This window comes from Anser anser (genome assembly GCF_964211835.1).
Source record: "Anser anser genome assembly, chromosome: 15".
In the NCBI taxonomy this organism is placed as follows: Eukaryota; Metazoa; Chordata; class Aves; order Anseriformes; family Anatidae; genus Anser; species Anser anser.
The window spans coordinates 445,520-463,586 of NC_139736.1; the positions used below are offsets into that span (position 1 = coordinate 445,520).

General features: G+C 51.0%; 1 long non-coding RNA gene across 3 annotated transcripts; it reads left to right on the plus strand.

Moving 5' to 3' along the window:
• The first annotated feature begins 9,060 nt into the window (after positions 1-9,060).
• Positions 9,061-17,070, plus strand: LOC310881804. 3 transcript variants are annotated; one of them, XR_014572609.1, is made up of 3 exons: positions 9,073-9,359; positions 11,394-12,482; positions 16,543-17,070. It is a non-coding gene; the product is annotated as an uncharacterized lncRNA (long non-coding RNA). The 3 variants fall into 3 exon arrangements; XR_014572610.1 differs by having other exon boundaries at positions 9,074-9,359; positions 15,253-17,070; XR_014572608.1 differs by lacking the exon at positions 16,543-17,070 and having other exon boundaries at positions 9,061-9,359; positions 11,394-13,852.
• Positions 17,071-18,067: the final 997 nt, after the last annotated feature.

The window sequence follows — 18,067 nt, forward strand, 5'->3', positions numbered from 1 at the left end:
GCTCTAGAGGCTGCACACTGCAGGGAGGCTGGGAGACCCCACAGTAAAGTGGTGCACCACGGTATGAGCAGCATTGGGTGAAATAACTGTTCTTGGCATTAACCCCTATTTTAAACAAACTGTGCCATGCTATGAATATTATTAAAAATGTTCTACCAATCAGTAAAATTACAGCTTACTTTGAACAGTATGCAGAAGTTTAAGAGCCAGCAATACATTTAATGTAATCGTGGACCATGCTGGGGAGAGTGGGTGTTCACCGGATGGAGAGACAGAGTCCTGCACAGATCTGCTCCAGCCCGTGCTCTCTGCCACAGTGCTGGGGACACAAGTGGCTGCTAGGGCCAGAAAGATGCTGTGTGAAGGTGCTGGTGCACACCCTGCTGCATTTGATCAATTCCTGATGTGGTGCGAAGAGACCTGTGTGGAGGCGGGTGCCAGCCGTGCCCGTGCTGCCGCGGCTGTGGCTGGAGGCCTGGCGCTGGCAGGAGCGGCGTGGTGGCTGCGTGCTGCTGCCGGGCGCTGCTGCCCGGCTTGTGGCAGGGAGGAGGGCGGCACGGCCGCTCTGCAGCACCCGTAACCCCTGCGGCTCCAGAGCCCGGTAGCTGCAGCCCAGCAGGTGGCTGTGGCTCTGGGGCTGTGGCTGTTGGTGGCTCCACGGATGGGTTGCGGAGGTTGCGCTGTCAGCAAGGGGACTGAGAAGCAGCCCATGTGTGCTGCAAGGCGGCTGAGGCAGACCACTCTCCCAGAGGGTCTCCAGCTCCACACAAACATTTATGGGACCACGTGCAGGAGAGAGGCTGTAGTCCGAGCGGGTGCTGTGGCTCTGGGGCGCAGCCCGAGCCTGCGAGCTCGGCTGGGAGGGGATTGTTCAGCTCGGCTGGACAAAGCCTGGGTGTGCTGCACAGCTGCCCCTTGTGCGCTGCCTGCTGGAAACCACTCCTGCTCCACGGGGATGCTCCCAGCCCTCTGCCATGCCCCTGCGTGGAGACTGGGGAGGGGGTACCTCCTGTGAGGGGATGGAGAGGTGCGGGGGGAAATGTCATTCCTGACCAAATGAGGGCTGGAGGCCGGTCTGTGTGCTGTTCCCCAGCTCAGCCGCAGCCAGGCAGGACAGGCAAGCTGCTCTCTGGCTGCCACCTAGGCCAGTCCGATCCATATTTCAGCATTTGGGAGGGCAGGTTATTTCCTGGCTGCTTGACATGGTTGCAAAATTTACTGGAAAAGCTAAAACAAACAGACTGTAGAGTGTCACATTCTGTTAGTGCTGCATGGAGAAGGGTTGTCAAACCAGCAAACAAGACATGGGAGAAGCCTGAAATCAACACAAACACCAATGTCTATCTCCACTGAAATTGTTCTGCAGTGAGCGGGAGTCAAAGCAGGCACTGGAACACCTTTGCTTGCTGCCAAACATAGCGCTAAAGTCTGGAGCACTAACCAAAGCTGATGGAAGTGTATTTATTTAAATTGTCAAGATAAATTAACTTTTAAAGCCACAATGAAAAAGTCTTAAAACTCTGTACTGCAAATCAGGGGCATGAATATTCAGGCACATGCACTGATTGAATTAGTTTGTTGCAAACATATTTGGAGGCAGCTGTTCATTTAATAATCAGGGATAATCACAGAAATAGACGACCAGTTACTCCATCTAAATTGCATGGTTAAAATTATAATTTTATAACTATATCTCAGCAATTAGATTTAATAGCCATGAAAATCCTGCAAAACCCAGTTAAGGGAAAGCTGTTATTCTTTTAATGCAGAAAAGCCAAGGTCAGATTTGGGCTGCTGCTACATGTAACCAGCAGCAGACTCCCCGATGTCTCCTCTGTCTCCTACACAGCTCTGAAGTTCTGGACCAAACAGCCTAATGCTAAAACTGGTCCAGGCAAGGGTTACTTTTTTGTTTGGCATTTCCTGTCTTCATTACAATATTTGTCCCAAGAACAGATTAATTCCTCTCATTCTTCCTGTCTTTCCAGCCTTTTGTCACGGGAATGCATTTCACAGGACTGTAATGTTTGATACTTGCTCTGAGTTATAGCTGTGCCGTATGCTGTAAAAATTTGACTCTCTCAGTATTGTACATTTTGATTCTACCCCTGCAGGCTATAAACAATCCAAATTACCTCTTTCTTTAGCTTCCAAGAGGACTAATCCTCTGTCTAGTGCTTTATCAGTCAGTTGAGAAAGAGTGAGACCAACCTGCCAATCCAAACAGAATATACTGAAAAAATCATATTACCACAATGCAGAACCTTGCTGTAATTCACCTAACAGCTCAGCCAGTGAAAGCCTAACACTGTGTCCACCTCTTTTACTGTAATGAGATGAGCAACAGATGCAACATCCATCCATCCATCCATCCATCCATCCATCCATCCATCCATCCATCCATCCATCCATCCACCCTTTATGCACTGTTAACCTCTCCTAAAACACTGCACTGAGCAGGGAGGGTCTGCGGATGGCACGAGCTGCTGCAGACTGCCACCCAGGACCACTTTTAGCACGGCAAACCCTGTTCTGATGATGGATGCTGTGCTGCTGGTGGCTCTTGCAGTCCAGCCTGCCCACATCTTGCAGCCACTGCATGCCGCAGGGGCGTGGGCTGGTGCAGACGAGGGGGCTGCACCGGGATGTGCCGGGGGAAACATGCAGCTCTCTGAGCTGCTTCACACCCTCTGGTTTACTCGGCTTGCTTTTGGTTCCCCTGCCCTGGTGAGCTGGGCAAAGTGAGCCCCTCACTGAGCAGGAATGCCTCAGCACTCGGCCTGGTTTTCTCTGCCTTGCCAGCCTGAGCCTTCCCAGCAGCCCAGCCTGGGGATAGGGATGGGGGCAGCTGCTGCCTGGGGATGAGGCTCTCCTTGGAAAGGGAATTAGAACTAATCATTGCTGTGCTGGGAGGGTGGTGCTGGCCTAGAAAGGTGTGCTACAGCCAGCGGCAAGTGGCTCATCAGCTCGGGTGAAACTCAAGCACCACAGCCAGTGTGGCTTGCTTCAAGGTTTAACGCTTTATTAGAAAATGAGAGGTTAGTGCATGTTCCAGAGGAGAAGGAAATTTATTGTTGCCCTGGCCCTGCAGCAAAGCAGAACTCAAATAACCCAGGCACAGGAAGGACTATAAATCCCCCAATGGCAATCATGCTGTGAAAAGGACGGTGACAGCAACAGCAAAGTTTGGCCAGTTAATATTTCTCTCATCTGAGTGAGAAAATAGCAACATTTAAAATGAAATCTCTGCTGAATTATGCAAGGAGAGAAAAAGTGAAAGCTGTGAGCCCTTTGCAGACTCCTCAGTTGACACGGTGCAGCAGGAGGTGCAGGTCTGCAGAGGTGCTCCCCAGGAGCAGCCGGGGCTCTCCTGGGCTTCCTACACATCACACTCCTCTCTTGCAGGACGCCTCAGGTGCCTCCAAGCAGTTCTGGGCAGGTAGAGGCTTTCTGTCCAGCCTGCCCTCACGAGATTTCCTGCCTTGCATGGGGTAAAGCAATTCAGCCTAGTCTGCATGCTTTGTGAATGTGAAAAACAAGGGGAGAGCGGGATTAGGAGGGAGGAACAGAGGAAGAGGGAGCTCTCTGACAAACCCCAGGCAGGTGGTTAAAGCTCTCGAAGGGTGTGAGAAGATGCCAGCACCCTGGTGCGATCGAGGCAGCTGAGCTCTCAGAGCAGCACGAGCTGGAGCCTTCCTCACCACCTAGGTCTGTCCTGGCACGTGCACTCGTGCTGCCACGGGAGCTGCCTGCAGGTGCCTTTCTTTCCAGCGCTGCTGCTACCTCTGCAGCAGGATGGAGAGGTTCACTCTCACCCTGAGAGCTCTGCCTAACTCTTTTTCCATTGAAAGGCCAATTAATTGTGAAAAGCTTTTGTTAATTTTAATTTTTGGTAGTAGTAGTTTTGAATTCATACTTGCCCTCACATTAAAATTAAAGGTTCTTGTTTGATAGTCCTGGGAACTGTAGGGAACACATAGCACAAGGAAACATTTCAGCTCAACGGACCCTGTAAATTTCCAGAATATATTTTTGTTTTAAGCTTCAGGTGAAGGGAGCAGGAGTAATCGATTCTCCCTCCTGGCTGGCCCTGAACTGCTGATGCTGTGGGTAGACTAGGCAGCATCTACCCATGACACTGCTGATGGTACTGGAGGTCAGTCAGACATCCTGGGCCATTTTGGTCTGACAGGTTTGCCCTTAAAAACTGATTTTCCATGGGCAGAAAATACAAACCAGTGGGGGCATGCCAAGGGGAGAAATCTGGATCGTTCTGGTCTGACATCTGAAATAACCAGCTGTTAACCTTTGAAATGTGGCCAGTGCTGGGGATGGGGATGGTTCACACGGCCCTGCTCCTCCCTGTGCCTGCCTACTCCGTGCAGCAGCAGCACAATTTAAAACCCTTCACATCTGTGTCATTAGCCCGTTAATCCAACACCTTCCTCCAGCCTGGTACCACAGTGAGGATTTATGGTTCTTACAGACCAATTTTGCTATCCCAGGGGGAAAATCAGCATCTTGTTATGGATAAAATGACAATAAATGAAACGGCCATTAATTTACGATCTTGCCACACAGTGGCACTCAAACAGATTCCTATTAATGGTTTGTTATTACCACCATCCCATACAGGGCTAATAGCAGCTCCTGGGAAGAACTGTGTCTGAGTTCAGAGACAGCGCTGGCAGCTGGGGCTGTGCAGGGCACAGCCACGTCCCCTGCGATGGCCCCAGCAGGAGCTGGGAAGGGGCTGGGTGTCCAAGGGCAGACTGGAGTTGACCCCTGTGCTACAGGCCCAGGGGCTCCCCTAACCTCTCCCGACACCTCCCGGGGGGTGACCAGGGGCTGGCGGGGCCCCGGGGCTGCCCGGGCTCTGCCCCATTTCCCAGTGCCCAGGGCCTGGCCCTGACAAGGACCCCTTTGCTTTCTCAGGGAAGAAACATCTCAGCACAGCTCATGAAGCTGTCCTTCCCTACACAGTTTGTAATTCAGAACCTTCCTTTTGCAAAGGCAAAGCAAAAAGAGAAGCTGAGCCAGCTGCATCCTCCCCAGGGGCAAATGGAGCCAGAAATGCACTTGTAAAGGTGCATGTTGGACTGGCAGGGAAACCTTGTACCTCTCGCCTCTGCTTCCCTTCACACCGTAGACAATCCCAGGGGATTATTGCCTGCTAACAAGTAGCTCTGTTGGGCAGCGGCTTGATTTCTGATGCATTTTAATCCCATGGTAACCATTCCATGGTAAAGGTATTTGTACCATTGGTATTGGTACCAATTCCATGGTAAAGGAATTTGTGGAATATTGCAGACGGACAGGAGTGATTCCTGCCCAGTGGAAAGACAAGGCACGGGGCTCCTCCTGCTAGCCCTGTTGTTGCGAGCCTGGCCTCCTGCATATTCAGTGATGGTGCTGTTAGCATTGGGGCAGTCTAAGTGGAGCTGGAAGCCACACTTCAGTGGATGCAGAGCTGAGGAACTGCTCTAACGAAGATCAATAGGCCGAGGATGGAGGCTACCATATAGAAAGGAGAGGAAAAGAGGGCTGGCTGCTGGCTGGGAGTGTTCCAGGGGAGCAGTGCAAGCAGCTGATTTTTCTGTTTGCTTGCAGCTCAGAAAGCCCAGGAACATTGGCTTGGCATTAAAGAACTGTTCAAAAACTTCAGCAAAGCAAAAAGCGCTGTAGAAACCTCAAACAAAGGCTAACCTTTCTATGTGGTCAAAGTGCTTAATTTGGTCCAGAATAAAGAACAAAGCTTCCTCACTGAATGTACTTTTTAAGAATATTAAGTTGCTTCAGATGGACACCCCCTCAAAACTTCTGCTTAGAATACTGTCCTTTTTAAAGGCAAATCAGGCAAATTCATTGGCAAAATCAGACTCAATCTGTGAGAAGTTTCACTTCGTTTCTTTGCCACAAAATACTTCATTAGAAGAACATCTTCTGGCTGTTTTCTCGTGCCTGCATGGCTCCCCGTAATAAGAGCTTGCCAGGACAGCGAGGTGCCAGCTGGACTCGGAGCTGCAGAGCTGCCCCCTGCTTCCCACAGGGCCCCGAAGGCAACGGGGTGGGGGGGGCCTGGTGCTGTGCTGGGCTGAGGTCCCCGACTCAGGACCCCTGCACCACGGCAGGGCTCGGCGTGTGCCCCTGGGGCCGAGGCAGAGCCGTGCTGTGCTGGCGGCAGTGTCCTTGCACCCCCAGCCCAAATCCAGCGCTTCTGCTCCTGCTGCGTCATGTTTAATGCTCAGTTTGCCAAACAGCTTTCTTCATGACAAGGAAACATGATTGGAACTGGTCTTCATAAACACACTTTTACAGTAATAGAATGGAATAAATAAATGCTCCACTATATCTCCCACCGCCACCTTTATTTACATTTTAAGTGACCTGTTATTACTGACCCCTCTGCCATAAACGCCTAATTGAGAGGAGGCCACTGAGCAAGCAGGGACGATGTGAAAGTGCATTATGTTAAATAATTCATAACGAGCCCTGTGGTTGTTTCAGTGATATATGTAAATAGGAGAACCTTATTTTTTAACTTACTGTCTATGTTGGTTTATGAATTTTAAAAGGAGAAAATATTCATTCTGTAGTTCGGTACTGAAGGGTTTCTTTCTCCCTGAAGTTGCGTCCCCAGTAGCCAGCTCCCAGCTGTGAGACAGGAAAAATGTGCTCACAGACCTCTTTCTGCTTTAGCACATTTTAAATCTATTTATCCCTGTGTTTTATCTGTGACTCAGTGACAGTCCCTGCGGGTGCCACCAGCAGATCCAGAGGATGGAAACTGGCACCTGGAGCGGGAACACAACATCTGCATGCTGGGGCACCAGCAGAACGCCCTTCCCTGGCTTCTGGCTGCAGAGACCCCAGCCCTAAAATCCCGAGTCCAGGTTTCTCACTGGTTCAGGATGGATGTCTTTCCTGCAGAAAGGGAGCCATAAGTGAGCTCCACATGAAAGAAAGATAAAGAAAAGCCAGCCACTCCAGAAGCAGACAAGGTTAAGCACCTCTCTGCCATGATGGAGGACCTGAGTCAGGTCCCCAGACACCCTTCGCTATATCCTGGGCCTGCAGACCAGGTGGGAGCACCTGCTGCATGGTCAAAGGATATGCAGAATACTGCTGGAATTAATTTTGTCTCCTGACATCAATGCCTGTGTTGGACAGGCCTGAACATGTGCAAGTGGAAGGATCCCCACAAATATACCAGCCTCAGTTGTTGCAGTTCCCTTCTCCACACAGGAAGGTTTCTTTCCTTCTAGAGGTCACTGCCCTGGTGTCCCCAAGCTTGGAGCTCTCTGGCTGCACAGTGCAGCTTGTGTAGATGCCTCGAGAGGATTGTGCAGGTGATCAGGGCAGAGATGCAACACTAACACAGTGCTTTTGGATAAGCAGCCCAAAAAGAGGCGATTGCTGATGTGCCAGAGTCTGATGAGCCTTGCTTCGCCACCCTGCTCCACTCCCTGCTGTGTCTAACAGGGAAACTACAGCACAAGGGAGGGTGCATGCCACGGTGCTTTACAGGCAAGTAATCCCACCTGCCGAGGCAGCCAGCAGTGAATTGCCTACACAAGGCGAAAGTCAAACCAGTTTGGAGGCTGGACAAAAGCCACATGAGGTTCCCTTGTTCTCCCCAAACAGCCCCCACATGGGGAAGCACTCTGCACATTTCGGGCAATGCAGAGCAACCCCATGGAGCACACCTGGGCTTTGTGCTGGGACCTTGTGCAGTGCTGAGACCTACCCACTTGTTACAGCTCACATAAGAAAAGTAATTCCCTTTTATCACCCTTTTATTCCACCTTTTAATTCAACATCATGTTTCCTCTTCGTTATGAGAATGGGATAAGAGGAGCTCCCAGACTGTCTTTTCAAGACCATTCATTATTTATTCATTCTTTTTACCTTGTTTTTCTGTCTGTCCTTATTTGAAATTTTTTTTAGCCCTTGGTATTATTCTTGTCCCTCTCTAGTTGTCATCTATTCCTCTAGAGACAGGGTAATCACTCCAAGAAAATTGACTTACATTCAATGGCAAAAAGCTTCATTAAAACCCAGTTAAGGTTCCCAAAGGTACCTTCCGTTCTTCAAAAATATTCAGCAAACCTGGTACTTTCCACAACATGAACTGAGGAGTTATGGTGCCACCCAGGCAGGGCTGCAATAGCCCTGTGCAAGTGGACACGGTCTCTGAACCGGACCGCTCTCCAAAGCACGTGGCTGGTAACTTTATTTCACCAGCGCAGGGTGCCGTGCACAAGCCCTGCAGCTTCCTGGCAGCACCCTCAGGGCCGTCCGTGCAGCCAGCTGCAGGGAGAAGCGCTGCCTCCTGGCCAGGGCTGAAGGGTGCTGTCCCCAGAGGGCGTGCTCGCCCCTGTGGGGCTGCTCTGCTACTGCCAGCCTCAACCGGTGTCTGCACATTTTGTACATCGCTGCTTGCCCTCCCTGCCCTTTACAGCTCATTAACACGTTTGTTAACAAACAGGACCAACTGCAGAGCTGACACCACAGCTGCTAAGATGCAGCGAGGTGCGGACGGATGCTGCCTCCTGCCGCAGCTGCTCCATGGCCAGCCAGGGCTGCTGCTGGAAGCCTTGCGCCTGCCTGTGCAGAGCGGGGCAGGAGGGCTGGGCCGGGGCTGCCGGCCCCCAGCACCGCTCAGCCTTCAGGGGCGAGCAGCACCCGTGTTTGGCACAGGGAAGCAGTGGTGCAGAACCACTTGTCCGCAGCCCTGAAAGAGGCTGCAGGCGCCGTGAGCGTGGTTCTGGTGCCTGGCCTTGTGCTGCAACCCCTTGGGCTGGCCTCGTTTTCAGCAAAACCCCTCTGGGCTGGCAGGCAGCTGCCTGTGGTGCAGAGGGTGGGAGCCACACCTGGCTGGGACCCTGGGGCAGCATGAAGCTACTGCACAGGAGACAGAGAGGGCAACTGGGAGGGGAACTACCGCCCTGCATCAGCTGTCCGTAATGCCACCTGGAAGTTTTCCTGGGGTTAAAGTAACACCAAACCATGGCTCTGTGCAGTGCTCCCCTCCCTGCAAGCATAGCAAAAAAAAAAAAAAAAAGTGATGATGATCAGGCTGTGCATCATTTAGATACAACAAATGCTTTTAAAAATGTCAATAACAGGGTAATCGAAGTGTCCAGCCTGGCCTCACCACTTCTGCTTGCCTTATTGAAGGCCGAGGCCGTTTGTCCGACAGGGGAGCAGCTCCAGAGGGGCCGCAGCTGCTGCCTGTCAGGGCTCATGGGCTGCAGCTGCTGGGCAGTTTACAAAGGGAAGGGGGCCAGGGCCTGGTGCTGCTGAGGGTTGTGCCCTGCCTGTTCTGGAGGCTGACGGTGCTGGGGCTTGTTCTCCAGGTGGGTGCTGGGGGTGTGCTGCCGTGGGCCCTTCCCTGGCGTGGCGTGGCGTGGGGTGGGGGTCCTGCTTGTGGTACGCGCTGAGAGCGGTGCTACCAGCTACCTCTGGTTGCTCCTGGTGTCACAGGGCCGTGCAGCTTGCTTGCCTTGCTCCAAAACTGAGCAAAAACTGGTATCACCTTAAATGGTGTGGGCTCTGCAATTGATGCTTCGCGCGCTCTGAAATGAGGATGCACTGGGAAGAAAAGAGTGTCTGTGTGTAGTGTGGCCCAAGAAGGGTGAGGCAGAAAAACTTAGCTTAAAATAACTTAAAAAGTCAGTCTCTTTCCTCCTACGGCAGAGGAGTAATTACTAGTTTGTAAAGCTTTTAATTTTTTTTTAACGCTGCATATAAATATTGCTGCTCAAGAGTTCAGAGGCAGGGACTTTAAATCTAATCCACATTTAACAAGGCTATTAAAGAAAATGTTTAAGCTGCCAGAATTTAACTGATTACAATATTTAATAAATCTTACCAAAAAAAAGATGCCTTTAAAAAAAAAAGGCAGCAAGGAGCCAAGATCACATGGCTTTTATATATGCACTACTGAGAATGCTTTAATGGGAAATGGAAACCCAAAAGATGCAATAATCCTGCCAAAAAGGCTCGCAAATGTATTATAAAAATGTTTAAAGCTCCATTTAAGTTTTTCTAATTAACTTGATAATGACACCAGCATCCCCTCTCTATCAGTCTCCTGGCAGATCAGATGCATCCTGATTGTTAGAGCAATCTTAAGAGTGTGAGAAAAGTGAGATTTTTCCCCTTTCCTCCAGGGGCCTAGGGCAATGCTTTCGGCCATCCTGTGGCACTTGGGTTGTGTTGGCTGCAGTTGCTTGGCTCAGGGTGGGGAGGTTTGCTCTGGGGAGCAGCTGGTGCCCTGCTTGCCCCGTGCCTCCAGCAGCCGGGGTCTTTCTGCTGGCAGTCAGCAAAAGGCAATGGCCAGAAGCTGCTGCTGTCGGGTGCTCCGGGCAGGGGCTGCGGAGCTCTGAACAGTTCTGGCTTCCAGAGGGGCTGCAGGGCACTGCTTCCTGGGGATCTCAAACGGAGCAGGACTCCACCAGGTAGCCACCCCTCAGCTGGAGTTCTTGGCCCACTTCTGTAGGCCTTGCCCCATTCTCATGGACAGCAGGGGCCCTGTGGGGTTACTGCCACTGTCCTCAGAGCATCAGGCGTAGGCTTTGACAGCATCTGTGCCTGGTTGGGCTGCTGGAGTCAACCCAGCATGTGGATGGGGGACAAGGAATCAGGTCTCTGCCAGGAGGTGTCGGCCCCAGGGGAGCTTTGCTGCTGCCCTTGCCAGAGCAAGCCAGTTTCTGGTCTTGGTGCTGAGAAAGGGGAAAGGTATTTGGGAAAGGCATCCCAGTGAATTAGTGGAGGCATGTTTTGAGACTGCATTTCTTGTTGGCTGAGTCAGAGAAATGGCCCTGAGCTGCAGTATATATTCTGCAGGAGATATTAACTGTAGAAAATCAGAGGTCAAGGCAGAGTCATATAATTTCATGGTTGAAGACTCGTCTGTAGCAGAAACCTTGCTGATCAGGTGTTTGGTATTGTAGGGGGAGTGCCACTGAAGGAGCACTGACAGCATTTGGGGCTGAGGTGTGGTACCAAACACCCAGTGTACCCTGAGCTCTGACCCTGGCAGGAGCTGAGGGCGAGGGGCATACCTGCTGCCCTGAAAATCCCATTTCAGGAGTGCTCAGGCCTCCCAGATCCTCGCATCTGGGCATAGATGTGCACTGCTGCTGCTCCTGATGCCTGTGCCAGGGGAGGTTTGCTCTTGCTCTCAGCCCAGGCAGAAAATGAGGGTACCGAAGCAGTGCTGAATCTCTTCACATGCCCCCCCCCAAACGGACCTGAGGTCACTAGCTGACTTCCAGGGCTACTGCTGCCATTCGCTGCTTGGGACCAGTCTGATCTAGGGTTTTCAACAGCAGGTGTTCTCCCGAGCTTTTCATCTGTGTTCTTTGTCTCTCGTTCCCTCCCTGCAGCTTGCACGCCTCACAGCAGCACAGGAGGAGAACAGCTGTGATACCCTGTGGAGTCCCCCCAGAGCTGCACGGCGAGATTCTCCTCTGCTCGTGACGATGCCTCTGTTTACACACCAGCCTGCTTGGCCCCCACCTCATGCTGGGACCTGCTGCCATGCCGCTTGTCACCGTGTCCCAGGTGCTTTGCCAGGGTGCTGACCGGCAGGGTGCAGCTTCTGGAGGAGCTGTCTGTGTGCCCAGGCCCCGCTGCCTCCTGCCCCGCGCCTGCCGCAGCCGCCGGCCCCAGCAGCGCCCTGCCCTCCCTGTCCCGGGGAGCAGCACGCTGGTGGGGATTCCTCACCGACAGGAGATTCGGCTGCTGCTGAATCTGTTCAGTGCGGGCTCTTGTAGAGCACAGGATTTCGACTGGAATGGCATGTGATATGGAGCCAAACAACTCACGGAAGTCTGTTACATCAACGTAATTGCCTTAATCAGCCAAACTTGTAATCTCTGTGCAGAAGGAGTAGGGATTGTTTGACAAGGCCTATTTTCTATTGCTCCATGTGAACTGGACTTATCTCCACCTGTTAAATCTTTATGGGTCCCCCCCGGATTTTCCTATTATTTTTCCCTTGAGACTGTGGTTACTCCCCAGTAGTTTATAAAATGTCTCTAACTCCCCTAAGAGCAGATCTTCTGTTCATCCTTTCTAAATATCAAGGTCCTTGTTAGTCTCCTTATTTTCCAGAACACTAATTTATTTCCCCTTGACTCCAAACCTGAATAGAAACAAGCAATGGGGCTAGGTGCTTTGCTTCTACCTCTTCCAAGGTTTCATGGAAGTGAATTTTTCAGGCATGGGATACTGTAATAATTACCACTAGTTTTGTGACAGCCTCAGCTAGTAACTGATTGCAAGCACTTATCTGTGTGTGGTAAATGAGCATAATGGTTCTGAGTACTGAACAAAAGTAACTGCTGAATGTGTGGAGAAGGTGCATACAAATCATATATGTACATTTGCTGTGCCACTGGAAATAAGACCTGCCATCGTTGGAGTTCTTGTCACTAAAAGTCTGTAATCTCCTTTTCTTGAACCGTGTGAAGGTATGTTCTGCTGTCCTATAGCCTTCGTCTGCTTCCTAGATCTCCTGTCTTTGCTTGCGTAGATGGTGATTTCCTTCCCTCCCATCTGTGTGTACACCTCTATACCCAGTTGCGCTCTCTGCATCCCAGCAAAACCTTTCAACCAACGTTATTCTGCCTCTCCAGCCACCTGCTAGCCAGCCCAAGCACAACTGGACCAGGGCTGTGGAGGGGAGGGAATATGTATGGGGCGTTGGGACTGCATGTCCTTACTGCGTGCTCTGTGGTGACAGCAGCACGTTGCTTGTGTGCTTCAGCTATTTACATAGCTTGTCTGCAGAAAGTGATGGATGTGCTTGTAATAGATGTGGGGCATGCCAGATGCGTGGTCACAGCACTTCTTTATGCCTTTAGAGTGACAAGTGCTCAGATGCATTCTCATACTGTACAAATTGTCTAACACTTAGATCTGTCAGACACAAATTCATTAGCCAGGTATATTCTGAAGATACGATCTCCAGGGCTGACCCATGCTGCCTGTAGACTCTCAGGCAGTGATGATGCTGGCCTGTGGGATTCTGCTGCTCTCATGTGCTGCTGCTGAGCACGGGTTCACCCAGCCTGCCTGTGTCTGCTGCTGTCACCTCCTGATGGGGTTTTATTTCTTCTTTCTTCTCCAGCTCAGCACAATTTGATTTGCTCTGCCACATCTCACAGCAATGTTAATCTGCATTATTTAAACTGAGATTTACTACTACTTAAAGTTTTAATCTGGAAACTCTTTCTAGGACTATAGAGCAATTTTCTTGCTATTTTTCAACACTTCATTCCAGCAGCAATATCCTACAGTGCCGTGTGCTCATCTTAGGCTTCATGCAACAGCTCTTTGCAGTGTGGTGTGCCTGTGCCCTGGGCTTGGCTGCATGAGCTTGGAGAACAGGGGTGGGTTTTGTCCTAATCAGTCTCATTGCTCAGCATTCTCTTCTTCAAACAACAACTTTGTGTGTGATGAGCAGGATGGCTTGGTTCTGTGTTGTGAAGGGTCTGCTGGCTCCACAGCCACCCAGACTCTGGGTATTTTTAAGGTGGCTCTGGAGACACCTTTGCAACATCTCTGCAGCCACTTGACAAGTACCTTCAAAAAGAGCCCAGAAAAATGAGTGTGGGTCTGCAGCATGTGTTGCTGTAGGCTTTGGGTGAGATGCAGTCAGTGCAGGATTAGTGCTGAAAAGAGTGGAGAAAATGACTGCTATTTATGAGTATCTGCTGTCCCTGGTCTGGGCAATGTAAAGCGGCTCTGACAGCACGTGGCTGACTTGACAACCATTGAGGTATTCACCTAATGCAGCAATTCCACAACTTCAGTGGAATTCATAAAATGTGCCTCGACAGATTCCCTGAATCATCGCAGCAGGATGCCTAACCCCCATGGAGAGCGGGAGCGCAGGCATTCCTGTTACAATAATAATTGTATTTCTGAAGCATGTCTCTCCTGCCAAGGGCCTAGCAGAGACGGTTTTGGAAGGAGGACCTAAGGAGGAGATGCTGCAGCCAGACCAGGCGGTGCGGGGGAATGCTCTGCTGCAGCATCTGCACCCCTGGTGCTTCTGGAGTGAGGCTGCTGGGTCGAGGTGCTGAGGGGAGCACGGTTCTGGTGTATGGGGACCTGGGGGCATCCTGCTCGACAGCCCTGCCCCAAATGCCTGCTGGAGCTGCAGCTGGGAACAAGTCAGTGCCCCACAGAGCCTGGGGAGCACCAGGGCTGTGGTGGCGTGGGCCGGTCTGATGTCTCTGCGTGTTCTTGGGCACTGGCCTCACATGGAGGAAAGCCCTGTTCTCTGGGAGAAGTAAGCCTTCTGAGAGATCTCCAAAATGCTGTCAGTTTATAAAGAGCGGATGGCGATGTGGCTGCGCACTGTCTCTCCCCATGCTGATAATGATGCCCTGGAAGTGGCAGCTTGTGACACAAAAGGGTTTTTCCTGCTGGGATCAACCCACAAGCTGGGGAATGAGTATGTTTATTTCATGGGCATCCATGAGATCCACTGCTGCTTATTTTCCTGTTACTGCTACAAGTTAATCATTTTGCAGAAGCACCTTGCTGCTCTGAGACAAAGATTTTTTTGCTGAAAACCAATAGAAGACAAAAAGAGGAAAGCATCTTTGAAAACAGTAGCCAAAGAAAAATGCTAGATTTTTTTTTAGGGGAAAAATCTTTTAACTAAGTTCTGATGCCAGGCTGCACTTGCTTGGTGACCAGCATCTCCGTGGGGCTGGCTCCTCTGGGCGAGCCCTGTGGCGCTGGGGTCTGGGTACCCCCAGGGCTTCCTGCTGCTCCCTGTGCTGCCGTGCAGTCTACACCACCCAGGCCTCCTGCACCTGCAGGGGCACTTTTGCTGCTCAGGCTTTGTTAGTGGCACTTCTTGTCTCGGTGTGACCTGGGTGTGGGGGGGGTTTCAAACCATGCTTACATTTGTTAAAGAGGCTGCATGTATCATATGGGGTAGATACTTTGAAAAACAAGAGATCGATGTGAGTGTTGAGCTACTTTATTGGCTCGTTCACTTATTAGTGAATGTGGCTCCCTCCTTGCTGTTTGTGCTCAGAATGGATTTTTATTGCTTAATTCTCTGTAAGTGAAGTGCTAGCAAATTGTAAAATCCTATTGCTTAACATGTAGCATTAAGTATTGAACTAGCAAAAGAATCAATTACAGGTTCGGTCACTGATTAGCTTGACTTTTTATGGAATTTAACGTCAAGTCTCATTATAATTCTGCTCTTTAATTCAGAAAATACAGCACGTGTGGGAGGGATAATGGCTCAGTGTAGCTCTGCTCCACCTCTCCTGCTGCAGTGTGCCAGCGAGATGCTCAGCACCCATCTTCCGAGCAGCCCTGTGAAGCCCTGGGTGGGGAGACGACAGCTGAGCCGTGCTGCTCGGCCGCCTGCTCTGGACTCTCTGTTCTGTAAGGACAGGGCTGACCCTGAGCCAGCAGCTGCTCCCGCCCCTGGGGACTTGTGGGTTCCGCAGCCCTGCAGGGGACACGTCCCAGCCTGAGTCTTGTTTTCCTTTTCTCTGCCCTCATTTTCTTGTCTGTGGAGGAACCAGGGTCTGTCTGCAAGGTTCAGGCTGCTTGCACCATGGGCCCTCCTGCACGCTTTTCCTGCTCACTTGACTCATGGTTCCCTGCAAGCTGGTGAGAGGGGGAGCTGCTGAGTGAGCAGCTTCTTCGCTGAGAGGCTTTGTAGTGTACTCTGCAAGCATGGACCAGCACCCTGCCACGCGCACTGGAGAAGAGCCCACATGGTGTGCTCTGCTGCAATCAGACTTGTGGTTATTCCATTACAGTCAAAGGCTGGATGCAAAGTAATGTACATTTGGAATCCGAAATACCGATGAGCCCCCTGAGCCTCTTGTCCCTGGGGAAACGTGCAAGGAACGGCTGTGAGTAGTTTGCAGGAACCTTTCAACGAGGGGCAAGGCTGATGCCATGTGGCAGGAGACACAGGCACTTCTGCAGAGTCCATCAAGGACCTTAAGTCTGGCTGCTGGTAAAATATCAGTGTAATGACTCAGGGCAAGTGAGGTATGAAGAGGTATCTGAGTCCAAATTAAAAATCCTAGCAGAAACATTTGAATCAATTGTAATCGGAGTTTGGTCTCTGCTGGAAAATATCCAAGGAGGGAGCTGCAGGAATGCTGCGGTTCGCTCTGGCGCAGGGGGCTCGTTGCAGCTGCCCAGCAGAGGGCTGAGCTGTGCGGGGGGGCAGCCAGCCTCGTCCCTCTGCAGCCCTCAAGCTGCAGGTGGAGGTGATGGAGAGCTGCTCTGCCCTGCGCACCGCTTGTCCTGTGTGTAGCTCCTGCCCTGCTGCCAGTCTGGGGAACGTGTCCGTGTCCTAGGGCTCCTCCTGGCCCTGCAGGCTGGGGCCCCCTGGGGCCAGGACACCCCTCCCCCTGTGCTGCCTTTGTTGACAGACAAGTGCAATTGGATTTCCAAATTACACCAGCTCTGATTAGATTCAATATCCCTTTTCTCTAGCCAGACAGCCCTTAAATTCCTTTTCTTTCGATTGTGCAGGGACCCTTCCACACACCGCAGACCCTTCGGCAGGAAATCTTTGCTGTGCGGAGGCTGCTGCGTGCTGCTGCTGCAATAAACGGGAGACACGGCTCCAGCACAGCAGCGGAACAGAAGCAGGTTTTCCCTTACAGCACTGAGATTTTTGGAGGCTCCTTCTTGTCTGGCTGAGCTTATCCCCCTTCCAGGAGAAGCTCCTCTAGCATACTAATTTATATCATACTCGTGCAATCCCCTTGCATCCTGAACGAGGATGGTTTGGGAAATTAAATTTTGTATGAAATGCATCAAAAATCTGATGTCCTCAAGCAAGACATCTGTTTTTCCATCCACCAAAAGGGAAGGCATAACCAGCCGCAGCAGCTCTGGGGTCAGCAGAGGGAGAAGGAAGGACCCCTTTGCTGCGGGTGCAGGGGCCATGGTGCTCGCGTCCCAGCGAGGACAAGGTTTGGTCAGTGTCCAGCACCATCGCAGCACGGCGCCTGCCTGGGAGTGGTGGTGGCCTGTGGCCATGTTGCACAGTGCCTGCGCGGTACTTGGCACATTCTTGGTCCTCGGCAAGTAATAAATAACAATAATGATTATGAAAGCATTGTGCATGTGCCCCTAGGGCTCTGCAAAAAAAAACCTTTTACATTGAAAGCCAACTGTAACATTTTCCCCCTTGTCTAATTCACAAAATATGCCCATAAAAACAATAATTTATCTGTACAGGGGCAATTCCCTAGGTATTAAACCAAAGATTGATAGCTCTTGACTACCCTGTACTAGTAGAGAGTGAGACCCAGTGGAATTCCCTGGAACTTTGCATGAGTGCAGAAGCTTTTGGTGTTTGCATATACAAAAATCATTAAATGCAATGATATTTCCTGCCTGGGATTAAATTCTGGGATAGGTCTGGTGCCACACCCAGCTGTGTTCTCCTAGCGTGTTCGTGTCTTCCCCAGGCTCAGGGACTGGCTTACCCCCAGATTTTCAGGAAAGAGCTGAGAGCAAGTGCTTCTTCCTTTCTTCAGGCTTGACTTTCACATCATAGCTTTTCAACGTACTTAAATCTGTGTGGTGTTTAAAATTCAGCTATGTTTGTCGGAATTCAATTACCCCTGAAGATTACACAAAGATTATCAAAGTTGTAAACAGCAGAATATGCTCAGAGATCAATGAAGCGCAACAAAGACCATATTTAACAGGAGAAATAAAAGTAAGGGCATGCTGGCAAACTCTGACAGTGGAGCGTAATGTCGCATCATCACGCTGAAGGTTGGAAAGTAATTGAAATCTATGTTATAGCACAATATATCCCTGCACAGATTTGCAGTCATGGAGCACAGTTTCAGCTCTAATATTCAAGCAATTCATTTGGTTTAAGCAGACACAGGGTCTGAGCTGTTCTTGTTAAGTGTCGGTGTGGAACATCCGCGCAGGTTGCTCGGCGGCAGCAGTGCTGTTGCCCACACACAGCCCGAATTTCCCCTCGGCCTGGCAGCCTCCCCAGGGCGCAGCGGGTGCCTCTCATTCCCCGCGG